At 38.1% G+C, this 26111-nt stretch overlaps 1 protein-coding gene across 3 annotated transcripts in view; it reads right to left on the bottom strand.

The window, feature by feature from the left end:
• Window positions 1–26111, bottom strand: part of LOC125844769 (tubulin-folding cofactor E) — a 375181-nt gene that overhangs the window by 55039 nt on the left and 294031 nt on the right. Inside the window, exon 16 of one of the 3 annotated variants that reach the window (XM_049524103.1) lies at window positions 5401–5412. The exons of the other annotated variants lie outside the window; for them this stretch is intronic. The gene's annotated coding sequence lies outside the window, so the exon portion shown is untranslated. Of the gene's footprint in view, window positions 1–5400; window positions 5413–26111 lie in introns of those variants that run through there. 3 annotated transcript variants of the gene reach the window in all.

Genomic DNA, 26111 nt, shown 5'->3' with positions numbered 1-26111 from the left:
TTAGCCATATTATCTTTGGTGAAGGTATTCAAGTTAATCATAAGAAAACCAGGGCGGTTAAGAATTGTCCTACACCACTTCAAATACACGGAGTTTCTTGGGTTTGGCTGGTAACTATAGAAGGTTTGTAGAAGGATTTTCCTTTATTGCTTCGCCTTTGATGACATTGACTCAAATGAAAGTCTATGATCGAAAGAGTATTAGAAGAGATTCGAAGAATTGAATGATAGACTCACTTCGGCCCCTATTTCGACATTACTAGAACGATCGAATGGCTTTGTAGTATATTGTAGTGTTTCACGAATTGGTATTTGTTTTGTTTTGATGCAAAATGTAAATGGTATTGCTTATGCTTCAAGTAAATAAAAGGTGCATGAAAAGAATTATTCGACTTATGATTTGGAGTTAGCAGAGGTAGTGGTTGCCTTAAAGATTTGGAGACATTACATGTATGGTGTTCATCTAGATGTATTTACCAATTATAAGAGCTTGAAGTATGTGTTCACTCAAAAGGATTTGAATCCTCGCTAAAGGAGGTGGCTTGAGTTGTTGAAGGATTACAACATAAGTATCCTATATCATCCTAGAAAATAGAATGTGGTGGTAGATCTTAGAAAGGTCTTAGGAAGTTTCTAAGACATGTCGAGTAGAGTCTTGTTAAAGAGTGTGAAGCGCACCAAATTCATGAATAAGAAGTTATAAAATTATTAGAAAACTCCGCTGCTTTCATTACTTTAAAGTCGTGCGATAGAGTGTAAATCTATATGCCTCTCTCCTAATCCCTATTCGATGTTTTTCAGGATATGGCCCCTCGAAGAGCATATATTAGCAGGAATGTAAATGAGAATGTGGAACAAGAAGCTTCTCAAGTTTCGGCCGACTCTATGGTCCAAAAGTGACTAATGCAGAGTTTAGGGCTACTTTTCAAGTGTTGGCCCAAGCCATGATGGCTCAAGCCAAAAGGGAGGTTGTGGTCTCATTGAACCCAAATGTGGGTACGACAGCAACTAGAGTGAGGGACTTCACTAGAAGGAATCCTCCGGAGTTTCATTGTTCTAATGTTGAGGAAGATCCTCAAGAGTTCATTGATGAAGTTTATAAAGTGTTGATGATCATGGGAGTGACGCCGGTGGAAAAGGCGGAATTGGCCTCTTATCAATTTAAGGGTGTTGCTCAAGTTTGGTCGAACCAATGGAAGGAAGAGAGGGTGGTTGATGTGGTTCCTCTTGATTGGGAAAAGTTTAATGTCATTTTCCTTGTTAGGTTCTTTCCCCTTGAGATAAGGGAAGCAAATATACTTGAATTCATTAACCTTTTTCAAGGAAATATGTTTGTGAAAGAGTATGCCTTGAAATTCACACAATTGGCTAAATATGCTCCAACTATGATTGTCGATCCTAGGGCAAGGATGAATAAGTTTGTTTTGGGAGTGTTCGAGATGGTAGTCCAAGAATGTCGTACCGTCATGCTTATCGATGATAAGAACATTTCTCGTCTAATGGTGCATGCTCAACAAATAGAAGAAGAGAAACTTAAGGAGAAACCAAAGAAGGGAAGGATCGGTGATGACTTTTCATATTCGAGGTTCGATAGACATGGTCATTCTAAGTTCTGACAAAACTTTTTCGGTCAAGGTTCCTCTAATGCTACGATTCCTAAATTCAACAACGATAGGGTGTGTAACCCTAAGCCTCAAGGACGAAATGGTAGTGGATCATCATTGTCTACTTGTGCTAGATATGAAAGGAAACATTAGGGTAAATGTTTATCCAGTTCTAATGTGTGTGCACCAACAAGGGTCCACTGGAAAGATTCCTTGTCCGTTTTGGTTGTGGCGAGATGGGTAATAAGATAAGGGATTGCCCCTTAGTTTCTAAGAATGGAGAAGATAATCGTTGACGATCTCAACCTAACCCCTCATCAGGTTCTAGTGGGAGTCAGAAGCAAAACACATTCTATGCACTTCAAACTCTTTATGAGAAAGGGGGTTCTCCCGATGTAGTTACCAGTATGTTTAAAGTTTTTCATCTTGATGTTTATGCCTTACTTGATCCTAGTGCTATCTTGTCTTTTGTGACACAATATATGGCTAAGAGGTTTGACATCTCTCCAGATGTTTTTTGTGAATCTATTGTGGCTAAGAGAGTCTATAGAAATTGTCTCGTCTCCTTATCCCATAGAGTCACTCATGTTGATCGTGTAGATCTTGATATGTTAGATTTCGAGGTTATCATTGGTATGGATTCGTTGCATTCTTATTATGCTTCTATTGATTGTAGAACTAGAGTGGTCAAGTTTCAGTTTCCAAATGAGCCTATCCTAGAGCAAAAATGGGGAAATTTTATGTTGAAAGGTCAGTTTGTTTCTTGTCTTAAACCTTGAGAGTTGATTTCTAAAGGTTGCATATACCATCTAGTTAAGGTGAGGGATACGAATTCCAAAACCCCCACTCCTGAGTCGGTCCTTATTTTTAATGAGTTTTTGAAAGTGTTTCTCGATGACCTACCAGGTGTTCCTCCCGAAAAGGAAATAGACTTCGTCATAGACCTCTTCCAGATAGGCAACCTATGTCTATTCCTCCTTACCAAATGGCTCTAGCAAAACTTAAGGAATTAAATGAGCAGTTCAAATATTTGTTGGATAAGGGCTTCCTCTAACTGAGTGTCTCACCATAGGGTGCTCCAGTTTTGTATGTTCGAAAAAAAGATGGTTCACTTCGCATGTGCATGGATTATTGTCAGTTGAACAAGATTACCATTAAGAATAAGTATCCTCTTCCGAGGAGAGATGACTTGTTTGATCAACTTCAAGGACCAAATTACTTCTCTAAGATTAATCTCTGGTCGGGTTATCACCAATTGAGGGTGAAGGAAGATGACATTCCAAAGATGGATTTTTGGACTCGATATAGTTACTATGAGTTTTTAGTGATGTCATTCTGGTTGACTAATGCTCCGGACACATTTATGGATTTAATGAATAGGGTGTTTAGACAATACTTTGATTTTTATTTATCGTGTTTATTGATGATATCTTGATCTATTCAAGGAGTGAAAATGAGCATACCGATCACTCGAGGATTGTGTTGCAAGTCCTCTAGGACCAACAACCCTTTGCAAAGTTTAGTAAATGCAAGTTTTGGTTAAGATATATGGCTTTATTAGAGTCGCATTATTTTCAGAAAAGGGGTTGAGGTAGATCCTAAGAAGACGGATGCGGTTAAGAGTTGGCCTAGACCACTATCCCCTTTAGATATTAGAAGTTTCTTGGGTTTAGCTGGTTACTATAGAAGGTTTCTGTAGGGGTTCTCTTTGATTTCCCCTCTATTGATGGCATTGACACAAAAGAAATTCAAATTCTTATGGTCGGAAGCTTGTGAGAAGAGTTTTGAGGAATTGAGAGATAGACTTACCTCTGCTCCGGTGTTCACTTTACCGGAAGGAACCGATGGGTTTGTTGTTTATTGTGATGTTTCAAGAACTGGGTCAGGATGTATNCAGAAAAGGGTCATACTTTTAGATGATTCCTTTAGTGCTTTTTAGCATAAGACTAGTGGATCCACTTAGTAGTTCAGGTTCTATACCCTCGGCAAGGTATAGGACGACCTTGTCAGTGTGTGGCAAAATGCTGTATCATCACAATAGCTCTTAAGTGATGGTTGTCGGTTAGAGAAACTCCCACATAAGTAATTGTTTTCTTATATACACAGTTTATTGTATTTTTACATACATTTCAGAGTTATATGTATCTTTGTATACACACAGAGTTGACATCATGTTTTAAACAACTTTTCTTTATATTGCACTTGTTTTAAACAACTTTATATTGAAATAAGTTCAGTTATGTTGAGTTGAGTTGAGTCAGGTAAGTTCTTTAGTTCCCTTCAAGCTTAAGTTATGTTTAGCATTCCAACTCGCATACTCGTACATTCAATGTACTGATGCCAGTTGGCCTGTATCTTCTTATTATGTAGACGCAGGTAACCAAGATCAACATCCAGCACCTCATTGATCCAGTTGAGCATCCAGAGTTAGTTGGTGAGCCTTCTTGCTTTCCGGAGGGTTCATTTGTTATCATTTGCTTTTTAGTATTTCATTTGTTAGGATGTCATGGGCCTGCCCGGACATCCATCTCAATTGTTTGTAGGCTTCATAGATAGTCAGTCAGATTTTAGTTCTTTAATTTTTTCATTTCATTATCTTATGTTGAGACTTGAGTTTACCTTAATGGCCAGTTGAGTGTTCCTTTATAACATTCCAGTTTATTTCATAGGTGTATCTTTGTTGAGTTAAGCCTTCCACTGAGTAAGTAAGCCAGCCTAAGGGTTCTCTTTGGGCCAGTTATGGTTCTTGAGTGCTAGTACCACCCAGGGTGTAGGCTCGGGGCGTGACAAACTTGGTATCAGAGCACAGAGTTTAAGAGTCCTAGATAGTCTATGAAGCCGTGTCTGTAGAGTCCTAGTTATTGGTGTAAAGCGCGCCACATCTATAATTAGGAGGCTGCAACACTTAGGAAATTATCTCACTTCTTTCACACTCATTTTGTGCGCTAGAGTTTCATCTCTAAAAAGTTTCCCTCTAATTCGTGCTTGCTGCGTTTTTCAGTTAATCATGCCTCCACGAAGATGTAAGATCCCGTACTTTTCCTCTAATCGTGCATAATATATGTGGCATAGTATGGAATGGTTATATGAGGTGTATATGACTTTGTATCGTACATTGGAGATTAAGATTGCAAGTAGGTGGCAATATCAAGGAACTAAACTAAAGTTTTAGGTCAAAGGGACCCCTCAAACAATGTTCATGATAAAAGAAATGGCTCGGGTAGAACTTCGCCCGTTTGAAAGTTTTAACTTGTCCCAGACCTTGTGGATAGGCCTACGAGTGTAAAACATGCTAAGAATAGTGTGTTATGAGGTACTATAATAGCACAAGGGTCGTATGTTAAGTGTGGAAGTCAAGAAAATTAGTGAAACTAAAGTCGGCAAAGGTTATCGAAGTTTCTCTAATATTATTTTCTTAACTTTGGGTCAAATGGCTTGGATGTTTTCTCCCAATATATAAAGAGTTAGAAGGACCATCACCCATTAAATCGAAGGCCTATGAGTCTAGTTTGCAATGCACAAAAGCCCGTATCCAACCGACATCAGAGTAAAAAGTTATGAGGGTTTTACTACTGACTGCCGGGGCAGAATCCGGGTCAGGTAAAAAATGTGGTAGTCGGCTTACTCAACGTTTTAAGCCATGAAAACATTTCATTCTACTTCCAAACCAGAAAGAAAGCTTAAGAGAGGGTTCCTATGGAGTACTTGCATGATGAAGGTCAGTTTTTGATGATTTCTACCATTAAAGATTACCCCCGTGCCTAGAAACGTGATCTCTACACGTGGCAATCATTTTCCCCTTCTATTAGCTGCATTTGGAGCAAATTTTTGAAGATATAAATTTGTAGTTATTGGTGTTTCTTCAAGGTTTACACTTGGTTAACTAAGGTAATCATCTTAGGACTCTTTTATGATTGTTTTTATGAAGTTCTACGGACATTTCGTCAAGTTGAGGCCATTTGGCAAATTTGCCGATTTAAGAACAATTATGAACTATTTATATGTGTGTACCAGCTATGTATATATAGTGATTGCGAAGTTTAGGACGTAAGGAACAACTTTCGTGAAGAAGCTACGACCATTCGAGCGTTCATTGAAAAGGTATATTAAGGCGAAGCTACGTCCCTCATTTTAGCACCACTCCTGGGAAATTCCTAAAACACCGAATGTGATATTTTGCTATTCTCTTGCTAGAAAGATCTTCAGTGAAAGGCATTGGGATCTCAGCTGAATTATTTTCATGATTCTGTTATTTTGATATTTCACTCGTTCGGATAAATAGAGTGTTCGACATCTCAATGTCATTTTATCAGTTTCCTTGATTATATGTCCGCATGTATGAATTCATATTCTTCCTTGGGTGATGTGAATTAAAATGTCACGTGAGACCCTTACTACTTGTGACCAGCCCTCTTTCTCCACTAAAGGTATTATTAAAAAAAAATCTTTAAAGTAGCTCACGATTTTCAAAACTCTCAAATATAATTTAAATGTGAACTATTAGGGCACTTGGTTTTTGAAATATTTCTTATATAAATTATCTAGGAACCAAGTTAGGAACTAAGTAAGTCACCTTAAACTTGTTATGAATATCAACAAGGTTAGGTTATCCTTTTAAATTTCGAGTTAACTTTTCAAGCTTATTAGGAAGAACATATCAAGTTCCATGAGATTGTTATATGTTATACAAAAGTTATTATGGGGTTATGAGAACAAGACTACAAACGGGCCAAGATTGGCAACATGACAAAAGTTACTCATAGGTGTTATAAATCCATGACATGACATGACATGCTATGCATTTTACTCTCGAGCTATAATCGAGAGTTATGGGGCCTATTGCCTATATTTATACGTATGAGACACCTATGACCACAAGTTGGCGAATATGATGTCGGTTCGCTACCGAAAAGCACCACCATTGCTAGCATTTGGTTGGGCATGTCATGCATTTACATCTATATATATATATATGTATTCCCGACATACGATTATACGAGCATACCATGCATATTTAAGTAGTACGGGGCTAAAGGTCAGCCATGGAGATTATTTGGGTTTCAGTTTCAGGTGGTATGTCTATTACCCTTTTACAATAAATGTTTATGATTTTACTATTCGCTTTACATACCAGTACATTTTTATTCGTACTGACGTCCCTTTGCCTGGGGATGCTGCTTTTTGTTTTGTGCGAGCATGTACATGCAGGGACTCTAATCGACCCACCCGCTAGGATTCAAGTTCAACTGTGAGTTTGTAAGCTCCATCTTTTCCTGGGGCTATCAGAGGATGTTTACTTTTGTTGTACAGTTTGGGTATAGTCGGGGCCTTGTCCCAACAATGCTTATGTCACTCATAAAGGCTATTGTGGACATAATATTCTGGGTTTTCTTTTTGTATGTTTCTACCTCCAGCCAATAGTCTTGGCATGTATATATATATGTGTGTGTAAGTAGGCATGTTTTCGGTTGTGGCCTTGTCGGCTAGATAGTACATCTTTAATTTTTTTTGGTTTGTCTACTATTGTTTGTATGGCTATTCTCTTTGAGGTCATGACCTCTGGGTCCAGGCTTCAGTTTTTAGAAGTTGTGCTGCCCAATCCTTTTGCCTTACAAGTTGGGTTTAGCTAGTATGTTTCAGTGGGTAACTTGATGTATTAGGGTATCGAGTGCTAGTTACGCCCCCTATTTCGGGGCATGACAAACTTGGTATCAGAGCAGGTCGTATGCCGGGGGTCCACAAGTCGTGTCTAGTAGAGTCTTGTTTATGGGTGTGCTGTGCAACACACTTATAATCAAGAGGCTACATGACATTTAAAAATGGTTACATTTCATTCAACTGAAAGATCGTGCTATATTCCAAAAGTATAAGAACATTTGAAATCTAAATCGTGCTTAATGTTTCTTATCTAACAGACTACACTCGCTCCAGATATGGCAGATCGAGATATAGGTATGGATCCAAGGGAAGGTACTAGCCATTCCCTACCGGGTCAAAGAGATAGATTTCCCTTGGAGGCACATGGTGGATCTCCAGTATCCCTAGTATCAGCCTCCTCGGTACCTGTTGAAGCCCGAGGAGATGCAGTACCCTCAGCCTCACTAGTTCCATTGGTACCTGAGGAAGATATAGACACAAGACCTCCAATACCTATTGTTCCTCCACCAGAGATCTCTGGGGAGCAGGGGATGAGAGAGGCAGTTCAGTTGCTGACTAGGATGGTTTTTATTCATGAGCGACAACTGGAGTCAGGAGTAGATATTCAGAGAGACCGGTCGAAAAGTTTGAAGGTACGAGAGTTTCTTCATTTGGCCCCTCTGTTATTTACAGGGTCTAGTCTTACTGAGGATCCCCAAGAATTTATAGACCATATATATAGAGTATTGAGGGTGACGCATGCCTTCGTCATAGAGGCTATGGCGTTGGCTTCTTTTCGGCTACGTGATGTAGCCATCCTTTGGTATGAGGCATGGGAGAGATCTAGAGGACCTAATGCTCCGCCAGTAGAGTGGGAGGACTTCTGTAAGGCCTTTCTTTCCCACTATTGCCATGGGAAGTTCAAGAGTGCATCTTGACCAGTTTATCAATTTGAAGCAAGGAACCATGAGTGTGAGGGATTATAGCCACAGGTTTAATTCTTTGGCAAGATATGCACCAAATATTGTACGTACCATGAGTGCCAGAGTTCATCGTTATGTTGATGGTTTGGCATATCATTTGATCAGAGATTGTTGGGTAGCATCCCTATCACATGACGTAGATATTTCCCGCATACAGGCTTTCGCTCAGACTATAGAGGACCTTTCTAAACGGATTCGTGATATCCGCAGGTACAGGGAACAGAGTAAGAGGGCCCGTACTATGGGGATCCACATGGTGATTTTAGGCCCCCTTTCCATCAATATCCACCTTGGCCGATGGGTAGTGTCTCACCACAGGTGCAGGGACTGCTGTTTGATCGTTATAGTCAGTCAGGACCAAGTCAGAGCTCCGGACAGCCTGAAGGTCGTCGACAGGATCGTTCCGTAAAGATAAGAATCCCACTCCTCATTGTACCGAGTGTGGTAAGACGCATACTGGGCATTGTAGATAGGGTTCAGGTGCATGTTATCACTATGGGCAGACATGACATTCTATTAGTCGATGACCGAGTTTGAGCATAAGTGATCTAGCGCAGCCTTTAGGATCCACAACAACATCTTCACCCTCAGTTCGTGCCCCACGACCAGGACCACAGTCTACTCAGGGTCGTGGTAGAGGGAGAGGTGAAGGAGATACAAGTTCAAACGGTGGTCAGAATCGCTTTTATGCACTCACAGGATGATAAGATTCAGAGGCATCCCCTGATGTTGTTACAGTATATTGACGATATCTTCTCAAGTTGTTTACGCATTGATAGACCCTGGCTCTACATTTTCATATATTACTCCATTTATTGTTACTAAGATTGACATGAAATCTGAGTTGTTGCCACAACCAGTTGAGGTGTCTACACCGGTTGGCGGTTCTATTTTAGCTAGTCGTGTCTATCGGGGTTGTACAATATTAAATAATGATCGTCCAACCTCCGCTGATTTAGTTGAGTTGATTATGCTATATTTTGATGTTATCATGGGTATGGATTGGTTGGCAGCTTGCTATGCTAATATTGATTGTCATGCAAAGATAGTCCGATTTTACTTTCCAGGTTAGCCAGTCCTTGAGTGGAAGGGTAATCCAGCCAAACCTAAGGGTAAGTTTATTTCATACCTTATGGATGAGAAGTTGATTGCTAAAGGTTGTTTATACCATATGGTTCATGTACATGATATTGATAAGGAGCCCATGACTCTTCAGTCAATTCCTATCGTGAATGAATTTCCAATGGTATTCCCTGATGATCTTCCAGGAATTCCCCTCGAAAGGGAAGTTGATTTCGCTATAGACTTGGTTCTTGATTCGCAACCTATATCGATTCCTCCCTATAGAATGGCACCTGCAGAACTAAGAGAATTGAAGGAACACCTGAAGGACTTGCTCGATAAAGGCTTTATCAGGCCAAGTACTTCCCCATGGGGTGCCCCAGTGCTTTTTGTTCGAAAGAAAGATGGATCCTTGTGGATGTGTATTGACTATAGACAACTAAATAAAGTCACTATAAAGAAAAAATATCCTCTTCCACGGATTGATGACTTATTCGATCAGTTACAAGGTGCCAAATGCTTTTCCAAGATTGACTTGCGGTCTGGTTACCACTTGTTGCGAGTTAGGGAAATTGATATCCCAAAAACAACATTTAGGACGAGGTATGGCCATTTTAAGTTCCTTGTCATGTCTTTTGGGCTTACAAATGCCCCAACAACCTTTATGGATCTTATGAATCGGGTCTTCAAACCATTCTTGGATGAATTTGTGATTGTGTTTATTGATGATATTCTTATATATTCACAGTCGGAAGAAGATCATGTAGACCACTTGTGAGCTGTATTACAGACTCTCCAAGATTGTAGGTTATATGCTAAATTCTCTAAATGTGATTTTTGGCTTACCTCAGTAGCTTTTCTTTGTCATGTTATTACAAGTGAGGGTATTAAGGTTGATGGACAAAAGATTGAAACAGTGATGACTTGGCCGAGGTCCTTGAATCCGACGTAGGTTCACAACTTTTTAGGCTTGGCGGGGTATTACCGAAGGTTTGTGGAGGGATTCTCTTCTATTTCTGCACCACTGAAAAAATTGACACATAAGGCAACAAAGTTTCAGTGGACCGATGCATGCGAGTAGAGCTTTCATGAACTAAAAAAAAGGCTTACCACTGCACCTGTCCTAACTCTTCCAGATGGTAGTGAGGGCTATGTTGTTTATTGTGATGCCTCAAGAATTGACCTAGGTTGTGTTCTTATGAAGCATGGTAAGGTTATTGCATACGCCTCTAGACAGTTGCGGAAGCATAAGCAGAATTATCCTACACACGATCTTGAGTTGGCTGCAGTTGTCTTTGCCCGAAAAATTTGGCGACAGTATCTATACGGGGTTCATATAGATGTGTTCACTGATCACCAGAGCTTTCAGTATTTACTTAAGCAGAGGGAGTTGAACCTACGACAAAGGAGATGGCTAGAATTATTAAAGGACTACGATATTGACATTTTATATCATCTCGACAAAGCTAATGTTGTTGCTGATGCGCTTAGCCGAAAGTCCATGGGTAGTCTAAGTCATGTTGAAGCTGAAAAGGTTGGAATTACAACAGACATATGCCAACTAGTTAATTTGCAAGTACGCTTGGTAGATGCAGGAGGCGAATGTGTTGTCGTTAAGAATATGGCAAAATCTTCCTTTGTGATTGAAGTCAAAAGGTTGCAACATGAAGATCCTAAGCTTAGGAAATTGAGGCAAAATATTCCACAACAACAACACCCCTTATTTGAGTTAACTGGAGATGGAGTCCTTCGATACCAGGGTCGCTTATGTGTACCGACAGTTGGGAAGCTCCGTACAAATATTCTTTCGGAGGCCCATTATTCTAGATATGCATCTCACCCTGGAGCGACGAAGATGTATCAGGACCTTTCACAGATCTATTGATGGAATGTCATGAAAAAAGATATTGTGAAGATGGTAGTTGAATGTCCCAACTGTCAACAAGTTAAAGCACAACATCAGAGGACTGGAGGCCTAACCCAGTATATTGAGCTTCCGTTATGGAATTGAGATATGATAAATATGGACTTCATCACTGGTTTTCCTCGCAGTCCACGAATGTTTGATTCCATTTGGGTAATTATCGATAGGCTGACAAAATATGCTCATTTCTTTCCAGTTAGGATGACATATTCAGTTGAAGATTATGCTAGGCTTTACATTCAGGAAATTGTTCACCTTTACGGAGTTCCATTATCTATTATCTCATATCGATGAGCTCAATTTACAACACATTTTTGGAGATCGTTTCAGAAAGGTCTAGGAATTCAGGTAAATCTTAGCACCCCTTTTCATCTACAAACTGATGGACAGGAAGAACGTACTATTTAAATGGTTGAGGATATGTTACGTGCTTGCGTGTTGTATTTTAAAGGAAGTTGGGATCATCATCTACCTCTTATCGAGTTTGCTTATAATAACAGCTTTCAAGCTAGTAATCAGATTGTCCCTTATGAAGCACTATATAGGAGGAAGTGTAGGTCCCCAATCGGTTGGTTTTGAGCTCGGGGAAGTATATTTTTGAAGTCCCAATCTAGTCCAAAAAACGATTGAAAAGGTTAAGCTTAATATAGATCGGCTTCATACCGCACAGTGTCGACATAAGTCTTATGCAAATGTTCACCGACAGAACTAAGAGTTTGAGGTAGAAGATTGGGTTTTCCTGAAAGTATCACCTATGAAGGGCATCATGCGATTTGGAAAGAAAGGGAAGCTCTGTCCTAGGTACGTTGGACCGTATAAGATTATTCGAAAGATCGGTATAGTGGTATACGAGCTTAATTTGCCTTCAGAATTGGAAGTAGTTCATCCTGTATTTCATGTTTCTATGTTGCGGAAGTTCTTTGGAGATCCTTCACGTAATATGCCCATTGAAAAAATTTGTGTAATATCCCGTAACTTAAAATACATTTGCGACTTGTAAACACCAATGCATAGATGTGATATCGGGGGAGGTATATCATTAAGAATGGTTAAGCATACCATGTAACCCTTATATTTAGTCATTTGAAGGGTTAAACAAAATTTTAGGTCAAAGCGATCATTAAAGAAATTAAAGTTTAAAGGTTCATTGTGGAGGAATACTACAAATGATCTCATTTCTCACTTTGAACGAGCATATCTCCTAATATATAACGAGTTAGAGGGACCTACAACCTATACAGTTTAAGGTATTTAAGTCTAGTTTCCATCAAAACAAACCTCTCGTTAAAACGATATCAGAGTAAAAAGTTATGTTCATTCTACGACAGACACGCGCACTGCCCAATCACTGCGGGACATGTGGCACTTTAGAGAAAGTCGGCCAAACTTGTTGTTTTTATATTAGAAGTTTGGGATATACTTTATCATATTCTCAAGAACGTGTAAGGACTGGTTTCAAGTTATTTCTTCAAGTTTTTCTCATCTTCAATCCACCAAAGCTTAAGGTAAGATGGTTTCTTCAAGAATCAAGTGTCTTCAAAAAAAGAACTATCCTACCCATGACTTAGAGCTAAAAATGGTTGTGTTTGCTTTAAGGATTTAGAGGCATTATTTATATAGTGTCCATGTTGATGTCTTCACTGTCCACAAAAGTTTACAATATGTGTTCGAACAAAAGGATCTAAATCATCACAAAAGAATATGGCTTGAGTTACTAAAATATTACGACATGAGTGTCTCTATCACCCCGACAAAGAGAATGTAGTAGTGGATGCTCTTAGTCACATATCGATGGGTAGTGTTGCTCATGTTGAAGAAGATAAGAAGGAGTTGGTTTGTGATGGTCATAGATTGGCCCGATTGGGTGTTTGGTTGGTTGACTTCACCAAAGGTGGTGTTATGGTTCACAATGGTTCAAAATCATCCTTTATGTCGGAAGTGAAATCAAAGCAAGGCCTTGACCCAATATTTATTGAGTTGAAGGAAGCGGCGCTTAAGAAGTCGGTTGAGGCTTTTTCCCAAGGGTGATATGGATTGATTCAATATCAAGGTCTTTTGTGTGTTCTCAACTTAGACAACTTGAGAGAGAAAATCCTATCGGAAGCCTATAGTTCTCGATATTCCATTCACCCGAGAGCCACCAAGATGAACTGTGACTTGCGCAAGGTCTATTGGTGGAATGGGATGAAGAAGGTGAATTTGTGGATAAGTGCCCTAATTGTCAACAAGTTAAAGTCGAGCATCAAACCGGGTGGTTTTTTTTTAAGATATCAGTATTCCTACTTGGATGTGGTAAGATTTGGATATGAATATTTGGGTTATAGTAAAATGTATGACAAAACCGTCTCATTTTATCCCCGCCAAGTCTCTTATTCAGAGGAAGAATATTCTAAGTTATATCTAAGGCAGATGGTTAGGTTGCATGGAGTGACCATATCCATTACCTCTGATTGTGGTACCCAATTCACTTCTCAGTTTTGGAAATCTTGCCAAAAGGAGTTTGGCACTCGTTTTAAGCATAGTACGGCCTTTCATCCTAAAATTGATGGGCAAGCAGAGCGTACAATCAAAACTTTGGAAAATATGTTGAGAGCTTGTGTAATTGACTTTAGGGTAATTAGGAAGTAGCTATCACTCATTGGTATTGCTCAATTTGAGGCTCTATATGGTAGGAGGTGTAGCTATCTTATATGTTGGTTTGAAGTGGGTGGAGTTACTTTGATAGATCCCGAATTGGTACATGAGGCTATGGAGAAAGTTCGACTTATTAGAGAAAGGTTGAAAATGGGTCAAAGTCGACAAAAGTCCTATGCCGATGTTAGAAGAAGAAATCTTGAGTTTGATGTATATGATTGGGTCTATTTGAAAATTTCACCCATTAAGGGTGAGATGAGATTTGGAAAGAAAGGGAAACTTAGTCCCTATTATGTGGTCCAATTTCAGATTTTGAGGCGTATTGGTAAAGTTTCTTATGAACTTGATTTACCTAATAACTTGGCATCGGTGCATCCAATTTTTCATGTCTCCTTGTCTAAGAAATGATTTAGTGATCTAACATCTATAGTACCATTGGAGAGTCTTGGCATAAAGGATAGTCTTTCTTATGAAGAAGTTCTGGTTGGTATTTTCAACCAGCAAGTTCGGAAGTTCAGAAACAAAGAAGTTGCTTTCATAAAGGTTCTTTGGAGGAATCAGTTGGTTGAGGGTGCTACTTGGGAGGACGAGACCGACATGATGTCCCATTTTCCTCATGTATTTCCCTCCGTTCCTACTCTAGCTTGAGGCATTTAGTTTCTCATGGTTTACTCTTTTGGTTTCATATGTCTTATATATTCTCATGATTCCTCATTTATGCATATTCATGAAAAACTTAAATTTTGAGAAAATGAGTTACCTTGATTGATTTCTCCATATATGCTTATGTGCATTTGAGTATGAAATGATATAGATTTTACAAATGGTGTACATATATAACAAAATTGGATATGCTGCAAAAAAAGTTCCCAATCAAACTCAATAAATTTGATTTAAAGTTATCTCAGAATCAATGTTTAAAACAAAGAATTGTATTTTAAGCATTTTCATCGTTAATAGATAAATTTTGGATTCCAAGTCATGGGATAAAGTGAAATAATTATTAATACTTTAAAAAATGCATTTTATTTTTTGTTTTGATTATATGCCGTATTATCTATGTAGAATAAGGCGGTAGACATTGGATTTATTAAAGTCAAATCAATGAACCAACACCGAATAAGGAAGTATTAAGTTCAAATAAAAATATATTTTCTTTTCTTGTCAGTAATTTGAATAAGAGTTTAAATTATACTAACAGTTCATCTAAAATCTTAATTATTTATAATTATTTTAAATCAAAAATCAAAAGGTGACAAAAAAACAAAATATCAATATAGATAAAGTATATTATAAACTAGAGGAACTTATTTGCATGGTAGACACTTTTTACTTTCACTTTTTATTATTATAAGCTCGAATCATCAAGAAATTAAAAAGATGAGAGCTCTAGAATTTAAAGAAAAATAAGTGTATTATATGACCATAATTCAAAACATATTACACTAAAATCGTAAAACGACATCACCAAAAGGAATATCACGAAGGCATGCTTTACAAGTAATCAAGTGAGTATTAATAAAAAGGAACATAGCTTTTTCCGGTGAGGTGCCGCGTGTAACGTCCTGGGGTAATCTCCTCCAATCACAACAAACTTTTCTTCATCTACAGCAAAAACATTTCGAAAGAAACACATTATTTTAATTTATTTGTCTTTTTATTATAAATCAAATTCAAATTCTTTAAAATTTTATATGTTTAAATTAAAATATATGTAATATTTAAAAAATTAAAATATTATGATCTTCATTTATTATGTAAAATGTTATTAAGAAAAATTAAAAATATATATCTTGTAAACAAACTAAAAAGACTATGAAGAACCCATAGAAAAGGACAGAAGTCAGAACCAGGGGCTTTTTTTCATTGATATAACTTAATGACCACAATTTCTAACTCTTGTTTTCTCGATTTCATTAACATGTTAACACACACCTTTTTGTTTATAATTCTTTAGTCTAAACCTTTACATAGTACTCTATCTTTTAATGACACTTTTTTTAATAATAACATGACAATTGACATGTGTTAATGATGCTTTTCTTATAAACACATAATTCCTTTACATATATATTTTTTAATTTATTGGTTATTTTTTATGTGAGTACTAAATTAATCAGCCTACCATATCAAATAAAGTGTAAGAATATAGATCATTAACAACCTTCAAAGCAAATAATGTGATTATGAAGATTTATTTCGTACTTCCCTAGCTTTTTGAAGAATATTTGATTGATTTTCCTTATCGGATATGTGGATTTATGTGATTGCATTCTTGTAGGGGTGTTAGATCTTATTCCTACCCTCCTTATAATGTATTGAGTCCCATTCGATGAAGAATATTTTCAAGAGGGGAGATATTGTAACACCTCAGTTTGAAAAGAATGAAAAAATGCGGATTTTGGGTTGTAGGCTTGATCGTAACCTACGGTTGGTAGAAGTATTTACTGTAATGACCCTCTTAGTCATTCTATATAATTTGCCCATTTTTCTTAGTTTAACCCTTTTAGCAGGTCTTATAAATAATTTATGACTTGTGAGAATGAGTGACATGATATTCGGATTAAATAAAGGATTATTTTGTTATTAATAATAATATAAAAATATTAAGAAAATGGTCCAAGCCCAAAAACTAAAAATAAAATAAAATAATAAATAAATAAATAATGAAAAAGGGGGTTGGACGAAAGTTTTATTTCTGTTGTTCTCAACAACAGTGCAGTTAGCATAGAAAACAAAAATATATATTATTATGCAGAGGAAAAGGGGAAAAGAAAGGGAGGAAAGAAAAATTGAGATTTTCATCCCAAAGCGTCAAGGTAATGATTTTCATCCTTTCCATTAAACTTTTATGTAATTATGAACAGATTTTTAGGGTAGAAACGTGTAGAATTTATACTGAATTAAGAAAATATATGTGTAGGGTTCTAAGAACAAAATCTTGATTTTGGGGTCGAATAACGATCCGTTTTAGCTAAATTTTGCAAGAAAGTTTGTTTTATCATGGGTAAACAAAATATGAAAGAAAATTTAAATTGGGATTTGGTGGCTCAGGATAACTTTTTTTGACCCGATTTTTTAGCCGAAACTAAATATAGTAATATGAGTGTTATTAAATTCCTATTCTTATGAAGATCGTCCGCACAGACACATGATTTTTGTCGGTATATGGACCTCGCGAGTCCCCATGGGCCATGAACTCTCGATGTATTTTCGAGGAGTATGATGTATATACGGTTGAGAGAGTACTTGGCATCTGAGGCATATTATTTCATGGTGTCACATTGCATTGCATCTTATTACATCTCTCATTCTTGTCGATTATGTGCTTTATTGGTGGTTTGACATTACGTGACATGTGATTATCCCTATTGATAAAAACTTAGTTGATAAATATAATGTGGACTTGTCAAATTAAAGGATTATTTTCTTACATACTCCTCTCACTACTTCTTCATTGTCGGTGTATGAGATATACTGGGTACACGTGGTTTTGTACTCATACTACACTTGCTGCACACTTTTTCGGTGCAAATTGAATTTCAAATTTGAGCGCATTTCGTGGAGCTTTCAAAGTTGGGTTTTAAACTATCGTAGAGTTGTGGTGAGCTACTTGGTTGTTCTGTGGCCCACACCTCCGTCTATGTCTTTAGTTATCATTTTATTTTAGTTTTTAGACAGGATATTCCTTACGTCTAGGTTTGTCATTTAGCTCCAGACTTGTATCATAGTTTAGAAGCTCCTGTACTTATGACACTAAATCTTGGGGTGGTATTTTAGGTTTAAGCATTTCATACTTGTAAATGACTTAGTGTGGACATTATATTATCGCTTATCTTTATACTTTAATTATTGGATTGAATTGATAAAAGTATTGAGTTGACTTACCTATTGGTTAGGAACATAGGTGTCATCACGACTTGTGATTTTGGATCGTGACAAATTGGTATCAGTGCCCTAGGTTCATCGATCTCACGAATACAAGAGCTGAGTCTAATAGAGTCTTGTGGATCGGTACAGAGACGTCTGTTACTTATCTTCGAGAGGTTATGGGACTTTAGGAAATTTTCATTCTTCCATTCTTTGTCGTGCCTATGTGGTTCATTTTAAGATCTGAACTTCATTTTCTCATTCTCTCGCCAATAGTGAGACGTTCTCAAGTTCGTATGTCAATGATATTAATGGTGTTATGTTGTATGGTATGAGATATTGTGATATGACTAGTAAGATGACTATTGTAATAAGCATTATGACTTTGAATAATTCAATTAAGAAGGTTAGGAATAGTAAGAATGACTTGCTCGAGGTGTGATTTTGACAAGAATATTTTAACTTTGGTGGTATTTATTACAACAGTCTTATGACACAAGAGTATTAATGACAAGTCAATAATTCAGGAATAGAATAGTAAGATAGGAATATCTTGAAGATAAGAGTAAGCTTGAGAGGATTGATTAACCAATTGAGAGAATAGTTATGTTGAAAAGGGTATGATAAAAAGTTAAGGGATGAAAAAGACATAAATAACGATTCTTTATAATAACGTTTGAGGTTACAAGACTTGTTATAAGATTCGTATGAAAGATTTTCTTTCTATCCTTTAGAGTAGAGGTATACTAAAAATAAGTTAGATAGTTCAATTTGAATGGCATAATGACGATGTTGTTATAGTGTATGTATGTAAGTCACGAGGTGGTCTGTAACACCCCGCATCTGAAAAAGGGAAAATGAGCAACTTTGGGTAAAATGCAGGTGCCAGCCTTGAGGGCCACCAACGGCCCGTGGATAAGACCACAGACCGTAGGTATGGCCCATGGATGGCCCTGCCCCAAGATGGTCTAAGGGCTCAGGACTATGATCTGACCCACAGACCGTAGGTCATACCACAGTCTGTGGTCGGGGTCTGTGGTTCGAGGCCGCAAATCCACTTTTCTGACACCAATCGACGGTTCACCAGGATGAGCCGTGGGTCATACCACGGTCCGTCGACTGGGGTCCATGAATGGGCACCTGTCAGTTATTTTTTAGGGGCAGTTGGGTCATTTCCTAATTAATTAGTTCCTATACTATGTCGTTTTGCCTATGCTAAGGACCCCCTATATAAGCCTTTTTACCCCCAAATTTCCCAATAGAATCATACTCTCTAAACTCACCAGCAAAAAAGAGCTCTCAAATAATTATCTCTCTAGAAACTTGAAGAAGAAAAAGAAGGATTCATCTAGGGTTTCAAGATAAGGTCTCAATTTCTCCATTAAAGGCTAGCATTTGGATTCAAGGTATGATAGTTTTCATCCATGGATTTATTCAATTCATGGAGTTCCCAAATTCCTCTATTTCAAAAGGTAAAATTCCCCAATTGAGTTAGAGTTTTCTTCAATTATCATGGGTTCTTTTCATTATTGATTTAAAAGATTGAATTATGATCTCTTAAGCATGAATTGAAGAAATATGATGATTTCTCCATGAACCCATGTAATCCCATGTTTTCAAGTTATGAATTATATGATGTGGGATTTTGATCTTCAAGGAAGAGTTTTAAGAAATTGAGGATCTATTGCAAGCTTTACATGTATTTATGATGATATCCATATCTAACCTATGATTTCTAAGCATTGATGATTGAAAGTGGGTTTTGAACCTCAAGAGGTAAATCATGGACTTATGCATTGTTTTATGAAATCCATGCAAATGTTTTAAGGGTGCTTTGAGAGTAAAGTACCATAGATGATATTGTGTTGTGAAAGGATATTCTCACTAAACACATACTAGCATGATGTGAAAAGTTTTCTCACATAGAAAGGATTCTGAGGTTGAAAGGCTTTCTCGCCTAATTTAATCAAAGAGTATGAGTTATCCTAATGAAATAGCTTGGTTTGGTTGTCCAAGGGCACTTTTCCATGATTAATGAAGTCAAGTAAGAAATGCCTATTACGTAATATTTTCTCTTAGCACTGAGTGGATATTAATGATAAGATGGAAGCTCTCCCATTAGTAGAGGCAGGGTTTCTAGAAGCAATCACATGAGATAGAAGGTCTCCCGTTAGTAGAGTACGGTTTTCTAGTAGCATTCTCCTTATCCCATAACTATGTGCCACCATAGGATGTTGTCTCAGATAGACATTAGCTAGTGGATCCACAATAGCTAGAAGCTCATGGTCTTACCTTGGCAAGTAGGACACCTCTTTTCGATGTGGGGTAGACGTAGGATTCCATGTTAACATGATCTAAATATTTTAGGCATGGCTATCATACTTGGTACATTGTTTTGTACTAACACATACTCTTACCTACATTTTTCCCAAATTTAAGGTTCGACATTCAGGGTGCTCATATTCGTGGCTAGTGGGTGATTTGATTGATTTCCGAACTTTGGTGAGTCCTTATGCTTCGAGGACAGGGTTTATTGTACTCACTTTCTATCATGTATTTTCTATTTTTGACATGATGTATGGGCTACGCCCAATTTCATTCTATTGTATTAGATGACTATGATGAAACAAGTGTTTTAAACTTCTGCTTTTCATTTATGAAATGTTTTGGACTTGGACTATTGTTTTAATTCTATTTTTCTATTTCTTATGAATGAGAGCTAAGTGGATTGTATGGAGTCGTTTGGAGTTCTATACTCGATGTTACATCTAGGGGGTACCCCTGGGTCGTGACAAACTTGGTAATCAGAGCAAAAGGTTTAGAATGGTCCTAGGATGCCTCATAAGCCACGTCTAGTAGAGTCTTGTTCATAAGTGTGAAGTGCCCCACATTTATGAATGAAAGGCTACAAGATGATTAGGAAACTCCACTTCTTTGATTACTCTAAAGTCGTGCGATAGAGTTTAACTCTATAAAGTCTCTCTTTTAATCCTTATCCTATATTTTTCAGGATATGGCTTCTCGAAGAGCTTACATTAAAAGGAATGTGAGGGAGAATGTGTAACAAGAAGCTCCTCCCCAAGCTCCTAAAGTTTCGGTCGATCCTTTGACCGAGCAAGTGTCGAATGCAGAGTTTAGAGCTATTTTTCCAGTATTGGCTCAAGCCATGACAGCTCAGGAAAATAAGAAGGTGGTGGTTCCCGTGAACCCAAATATGGGTATGGCGGCTTCAAGAATGAGGGACTTCATAAGGATGCATCCTCTGGAGTTTCATGGTTCCAAAGTTGAGGAAGATCCTCAAGAGTTTATTGATGAGGTCTACAAGGTTTTGATAATCATGGGAGTTACGCTGGTGGAAAAAGTAAAATTGGCGGCTTATCAACTAAAGGGTGTGGCTCAAATATGGTATAACTAATAAAGGAAGGGAGACCAGAAGATGTGGGTCCTCTTGATTTGGAGAAGTTTAAGGCCATTTTTCTTGATAGGTTCTTCCCACTTGAGATGAGGGAGGCCAACGTTCTTGAGTTCATTAACCTTCGACAGGGAAGTATGAGTGCAAGGTAATATGCTTTTAAGTTCACTCAATTGTCTAAGTATGCTCCATCAATGGTTGCAGATTCAAGGGATAAAATGAGTAAGTTTGTTTCGGGCGTGTCTGAAATGTGGTAAAAGAATGTTGAACCGCTATGTTCATTAATGACATGGACTCTCTTATCTCATGGTACATGCACAACAAATTAAGGAAGAGAAACTCAAGGAAAAGTCTAGGGAGGAAAAAAACGCTAAGACCGGTGATGGAAATCTCTCTAATGCAAGGTCCGATGGACAAGGTAGTCCTAGATTTCGACAAAGGTTTTCCGGTCAAGGTTACTCCAATGCTCCTCCTAAGTTCAACCAAGATAGGGTGTCTAACCCTAAGCCTCAAGGAGGTAATGGTAGTGGATCTATATTACCTAGGTCTAATTGCACTAAGTGTGGAAGGAAGCACAATGGTAAGTGCCTAGCCGGCACGGATGGTTTCTTTATTTGTGGTAAGAGTGGTCACAAAATAAGGGATTGCCTGATGCTTATAGCTAAAGGAAGAGAGGGCAAGCAAGCTACTACTAGTGGTGTGGGTTCCAATGTTCCTAAGCAAAACCATTTCGTTGCCTTTCAAACTCGAGGTGAACAAGAGAGTTCTCCGGATGTGGTCCCCAATATGTTAAAAGTTTTCCAACTTGATGTCTATGCTTAACTTGATCCCGGTGCTACCTTGTCTTTTGTGGCTATGAGGTTTGATATTTTTCTAGATGTGTTGCTAGAACATTTTTCTGTCTCTACTCCTATTGGTGATTGTATTATGGCTAAGAGGGTCTATAGAAAGTGTCCCATTTCGTTGTCCCATAGAGTTACTCTTATTGACTTGGTAGAGCGTGATATGTTAGACTTTGATGTGATTCTTGGTATGGATTGGATGTACTCATGTTATGCTTTTATTGATTGTAGAACTCGTGTAGTCAAGTTTCAGTTCCCGAATGAGCCTATCCTAGAGTGGAAGAGGGGAAATTCTATGCCTAATTAAGGGTCAGTTTGGATTTTATCTTAAAGCTAGAAAGATGATTTCTAAGGGTTGGTTTTACCATCTAGTAAGGGTGAGGGATGTAGATTCTGAAACCCTTCTCTTGAGTCGGTCCCCATTGTAAATGAGTTTCCAAAAGTGTTCCCAGATGACTTACCCAGTATTCTTCCCGAGCGGGAAATAGACTTCGGTATTGACCTTCTCCCAGATACACAACCTATCTCTATTCATCCTTACCATATGTCTCCGGCAGAACTTAAGGAGTTGAAAGAATAGTTGAACGACTTGTTGGATAAAGGTTTCATCCGACAGAGTATCTCTCCATGGGGTGCTCCAATTTTGTTTGTTAGAAAGAGGAATGGTTCTCTTCGTATATGCATTATTTATCGATAGTTGAACAAGTTTACCATTAAGAACAAGTATCCTCTTCCAAGGACAGATGATTTATTTGACCAACTTCAAGGAGCAAGTTATTACTCTAAGATTGATCTCCGATGGGGTTATCACCAATTGAGGGTGAAAGATGATGACATTCCAAAGATGGATTTTTGAACTTAGAATGGTCATGATGAGTTTTTGTTAATGTCTTTTGGGTTGACTAATGCTCCGATGGAGTTTATGGATTTAATGAATAGGGTGTTTAGACAATACCTTGACATGTTTGTGATTGTGTTCATTGATGATATTTTGATCTACTCAAGGAGTGAGGGTGAGCATATTGATCATTTGAGGATTGTGTTGCAAATTCTTAAGTACCAATAACTTTTTGCAAAGTTCAACAAATATGAATTTTTGTTAAGATCCGTTGCTTTCCTTGGTCATATTGTTTCAAGTATGGGTATTGAGGTAGATCCTAAGAAGACAGATGAGGTCAAGAGTTGGCCTAGACCTCTAACTCCTTCGGATATTAGAAATTTCTTAGGCTTAGCCAGTTACTATAGAAGGTTTGTTGAAGGATTCTCTTCAATTTCCTCTCCTTTGACGGCTTTGACTCTAAAAAAGGCTAAGTCCATATGGTCTGAAGTGTGTGAGAAGAGTTTTCAAGAGTTGAAAGATAGACTTACTTCCTCTTCGGTGTTGACCTTACCAGAAGGGATAGATGACTTTCTGGTTTATTGTGATGCCTCAAGAATTGGGCTAGGGTGTGTACTTATGAAAAATGGGAAAGTTATTGCCTATGCCTCAAGGCAACTTAAAATCCATGAGAGAAGAATTATCCTACTCACGACCTTAAGTTAGTGGCTATCATTTTTTCCTTAAAAATATGAAGACACTATTTGTATAGAGTACATGTAGATGTGTTTACCGATCACAAGAGTTTGCAATATGTGTTCAATCAAAAGGATTTGAATCTTCCCCAAATAATGTGGCTTGAGTTATTGAAGGATTATGACATGAGTGTCCTTTATCACCCCGGTAAAGCTAATATGGTAGCAAATGCTCTTAGTCGATTATCTATGGGTAGTGTTGCTCATGTTGAAGAAGAAAATAAAGAAGTGGTTCGAGATGTTCATAGATTGGCTCTATTAGGTGTTCAACTAATGGACTCAAGCAAAGGTGGTGTTATTGTCCACAATGGTTCTGAATCATCTTTTGTGGCGGATGTGAGAGCCAAGCAAGGTCTTGATCCAATTTTGGTAGAATTGAAAGAAGCGGTGCTTAAGAAATCCGTTGAGTGTTTCTCCTAATGGGGAGATGGGGTACTTAGATAGCGAGGTTTTTTATGTGTTCCAAATGTGTATGACTTGAGGGAACACATTTTAGCATAAGCCCATAGTTTACAGTATTACATTCACCCGGGAGCCACCAAGATGTACCGTGATTTACGGGAGGTCTATTGGTGCAATGGGATGAAGAAAGATATTGTGGGATTTGTGGCTAAGTGTCCAAATTTCCAACAAGTGAAAGTTGAGCATCAGAAACCATGAGGTTTGTCTCAAGTCATTAGCATTCCTACTTGGAAATGGAAAGACTTGAATATGGACTTTATAGTTGGTTGGCCTCGTACCCGGAGACAACATGATTCGATTTGGGTGATAGTGGATCGGATGACAAAACCAGCTCATTTCCTTCCCGTCAAGGTTTCCTACTCACCGGAGGACTATCCCAAGTTGTACTTGAGTGAAATGGTAAAGTTTAATGGAGTGCCTTAGTCCATTATTTCCGATTGTGGTACCCTTCTCACTTCTCAGTTTTGGAAGTCATCCAAAAGGGGCTTGGCACTAAGGTTAAGCTTAGAATGTCTTTTAATCCCCAAACCGATGGGGGAAGCGAATATTACTATCCAAACATTGGAAGATATGGTAAGGGCTTGTGTTATCAATTTTAAGGGCAATTGGGAAGACCATTTGCCATCAATCAAGTTTGCTTACAATAACAATTATCACTCTTGTATTGGTTTGGCTCCATTTGAGGCCTTATATGGTAAGAGGTGTAGATATCCTATATGATTTGAGGTGGGTGAAGTTGCCCTAATAGGTCATGAATTGGTACAAGAAGCCATAGAGAAAGTTTGGCTTATACGAAAAAAGTTGGAAATGGCTCAAAGTCGGTAAAAGTCTTATGCCGATGTGAGAAGAAGATATCTAGATTTTGATGTTAACGATTGGGTTTACTTGAAAATCTCACCCATTAAGGGTTTAATGAGCTTTGGTAAGAATGGGAAGCTTAGTCCCTGGTATGTAGGCCCATATCAGATTTTAAGACGTGTAGGTAAGGTTGCTTATGAGTTAGACTTTCCAAATGAGTTGGTAACCGTGCATCCTGTTTTCCATGTCTTTATGCTTAAGAAGTGTATTGGAGATCCGACATCCATAGTTCCCCTAGAAGGGTTGGTAGTTGATGACATTTTTTTATGAGGAAGTTGCGGTAGAGATTCTAGACCAGCAAGTCAAGAAGTTGTGAAACAAGGAAATAGCTTCCGTGAAGGTTTTGTGGAAGAATCAATTAGTTGAGGGTGATAATTGGGAGGCCGAGGCCTATATGATGTCTCGATATCCTCATCTCTTTCCTTCTACTCCTATTCTAGCTTGAGGTAATGAGTTCCTCTTGGGGTGTCCTTGTTTTGGGAGTCATGTGTTTTTATGTGTTTCCATGATTTCCTTATGTGATGCATGTTCATGAAAACTTAAGTTTTGACAGAAAATGAGTTTACATGATTGATTATCCTCAAGTTGGTTGTGCATTAAGTATGAGTTGCCTATAGACTTCATGAGATGAATTGATGAAGATACTTTAGGTATGCTTTTGAGATTGAATTGCATATGAGCTCCATGATATTGTGTTGAGCATGCTTTTAGCTTGGTGAAGGTGGTTCCTCCTTGAACATGAGTAATTTTGACATGTCATGCATATTAGGTTGCTAGATGTAGTTCCTACTTCCTTATAATGCATTTGAGTATGATGAGCTTGAAGTTGATGTTTCCTCCTTATTTCTGTGCATTGCCTGCATATTGGGTTGATAGAGTTAGTTTCACCCCTCTTATGATGTTTTGAGAACGTCCTAGCTAGGAGTCAATACTTCCTCCTTGGTTATATGCACTGCATTATAGGTTGGGTTGTAAGTTCCTCTCCTACTTTTCTAGAACCAGTTTGAATCTCATTCGAGGATGAATGGTCCCAAGGAGTAGATATTGTAACACCCCATATCCGAAAAAGGGAAAAGAAGCAACTTTGGGAAAAATGCAGGTTCCAACCACGAGGGCCACCCACAACCCGTGGATGGGACCACGGACTGTAGGTGTGGTCCGTGGATGGCCCTACCTAGGATATTATAGGGGCTCAGGACCATGATATGACCCACAGACCGTAGGTCATACCACGGTCCGTGGTCGGGGTCTG

The sequence above is a fragment of the Solanum stenotomum genome, chromosome 11, assembly GCF_019186545.1.
Source record: "Solanum stenotomum isolate F172 chromosome 11, ASM1918654v1, whole genome shotgun sequence".
In the NCBI taxonomy this organism is placed as follows: domain Eukaryota; kingdom Viridiplantae; phylum Streptophyta; class Magnoliopsida; order Solanales; family Solanaceae; genus Solanum; species Solanum stenotomum.
Note: the sequence above shows the minus strand (reverse complement) of the source record. Positions and strands in the feature narration are given on the sequence as shown.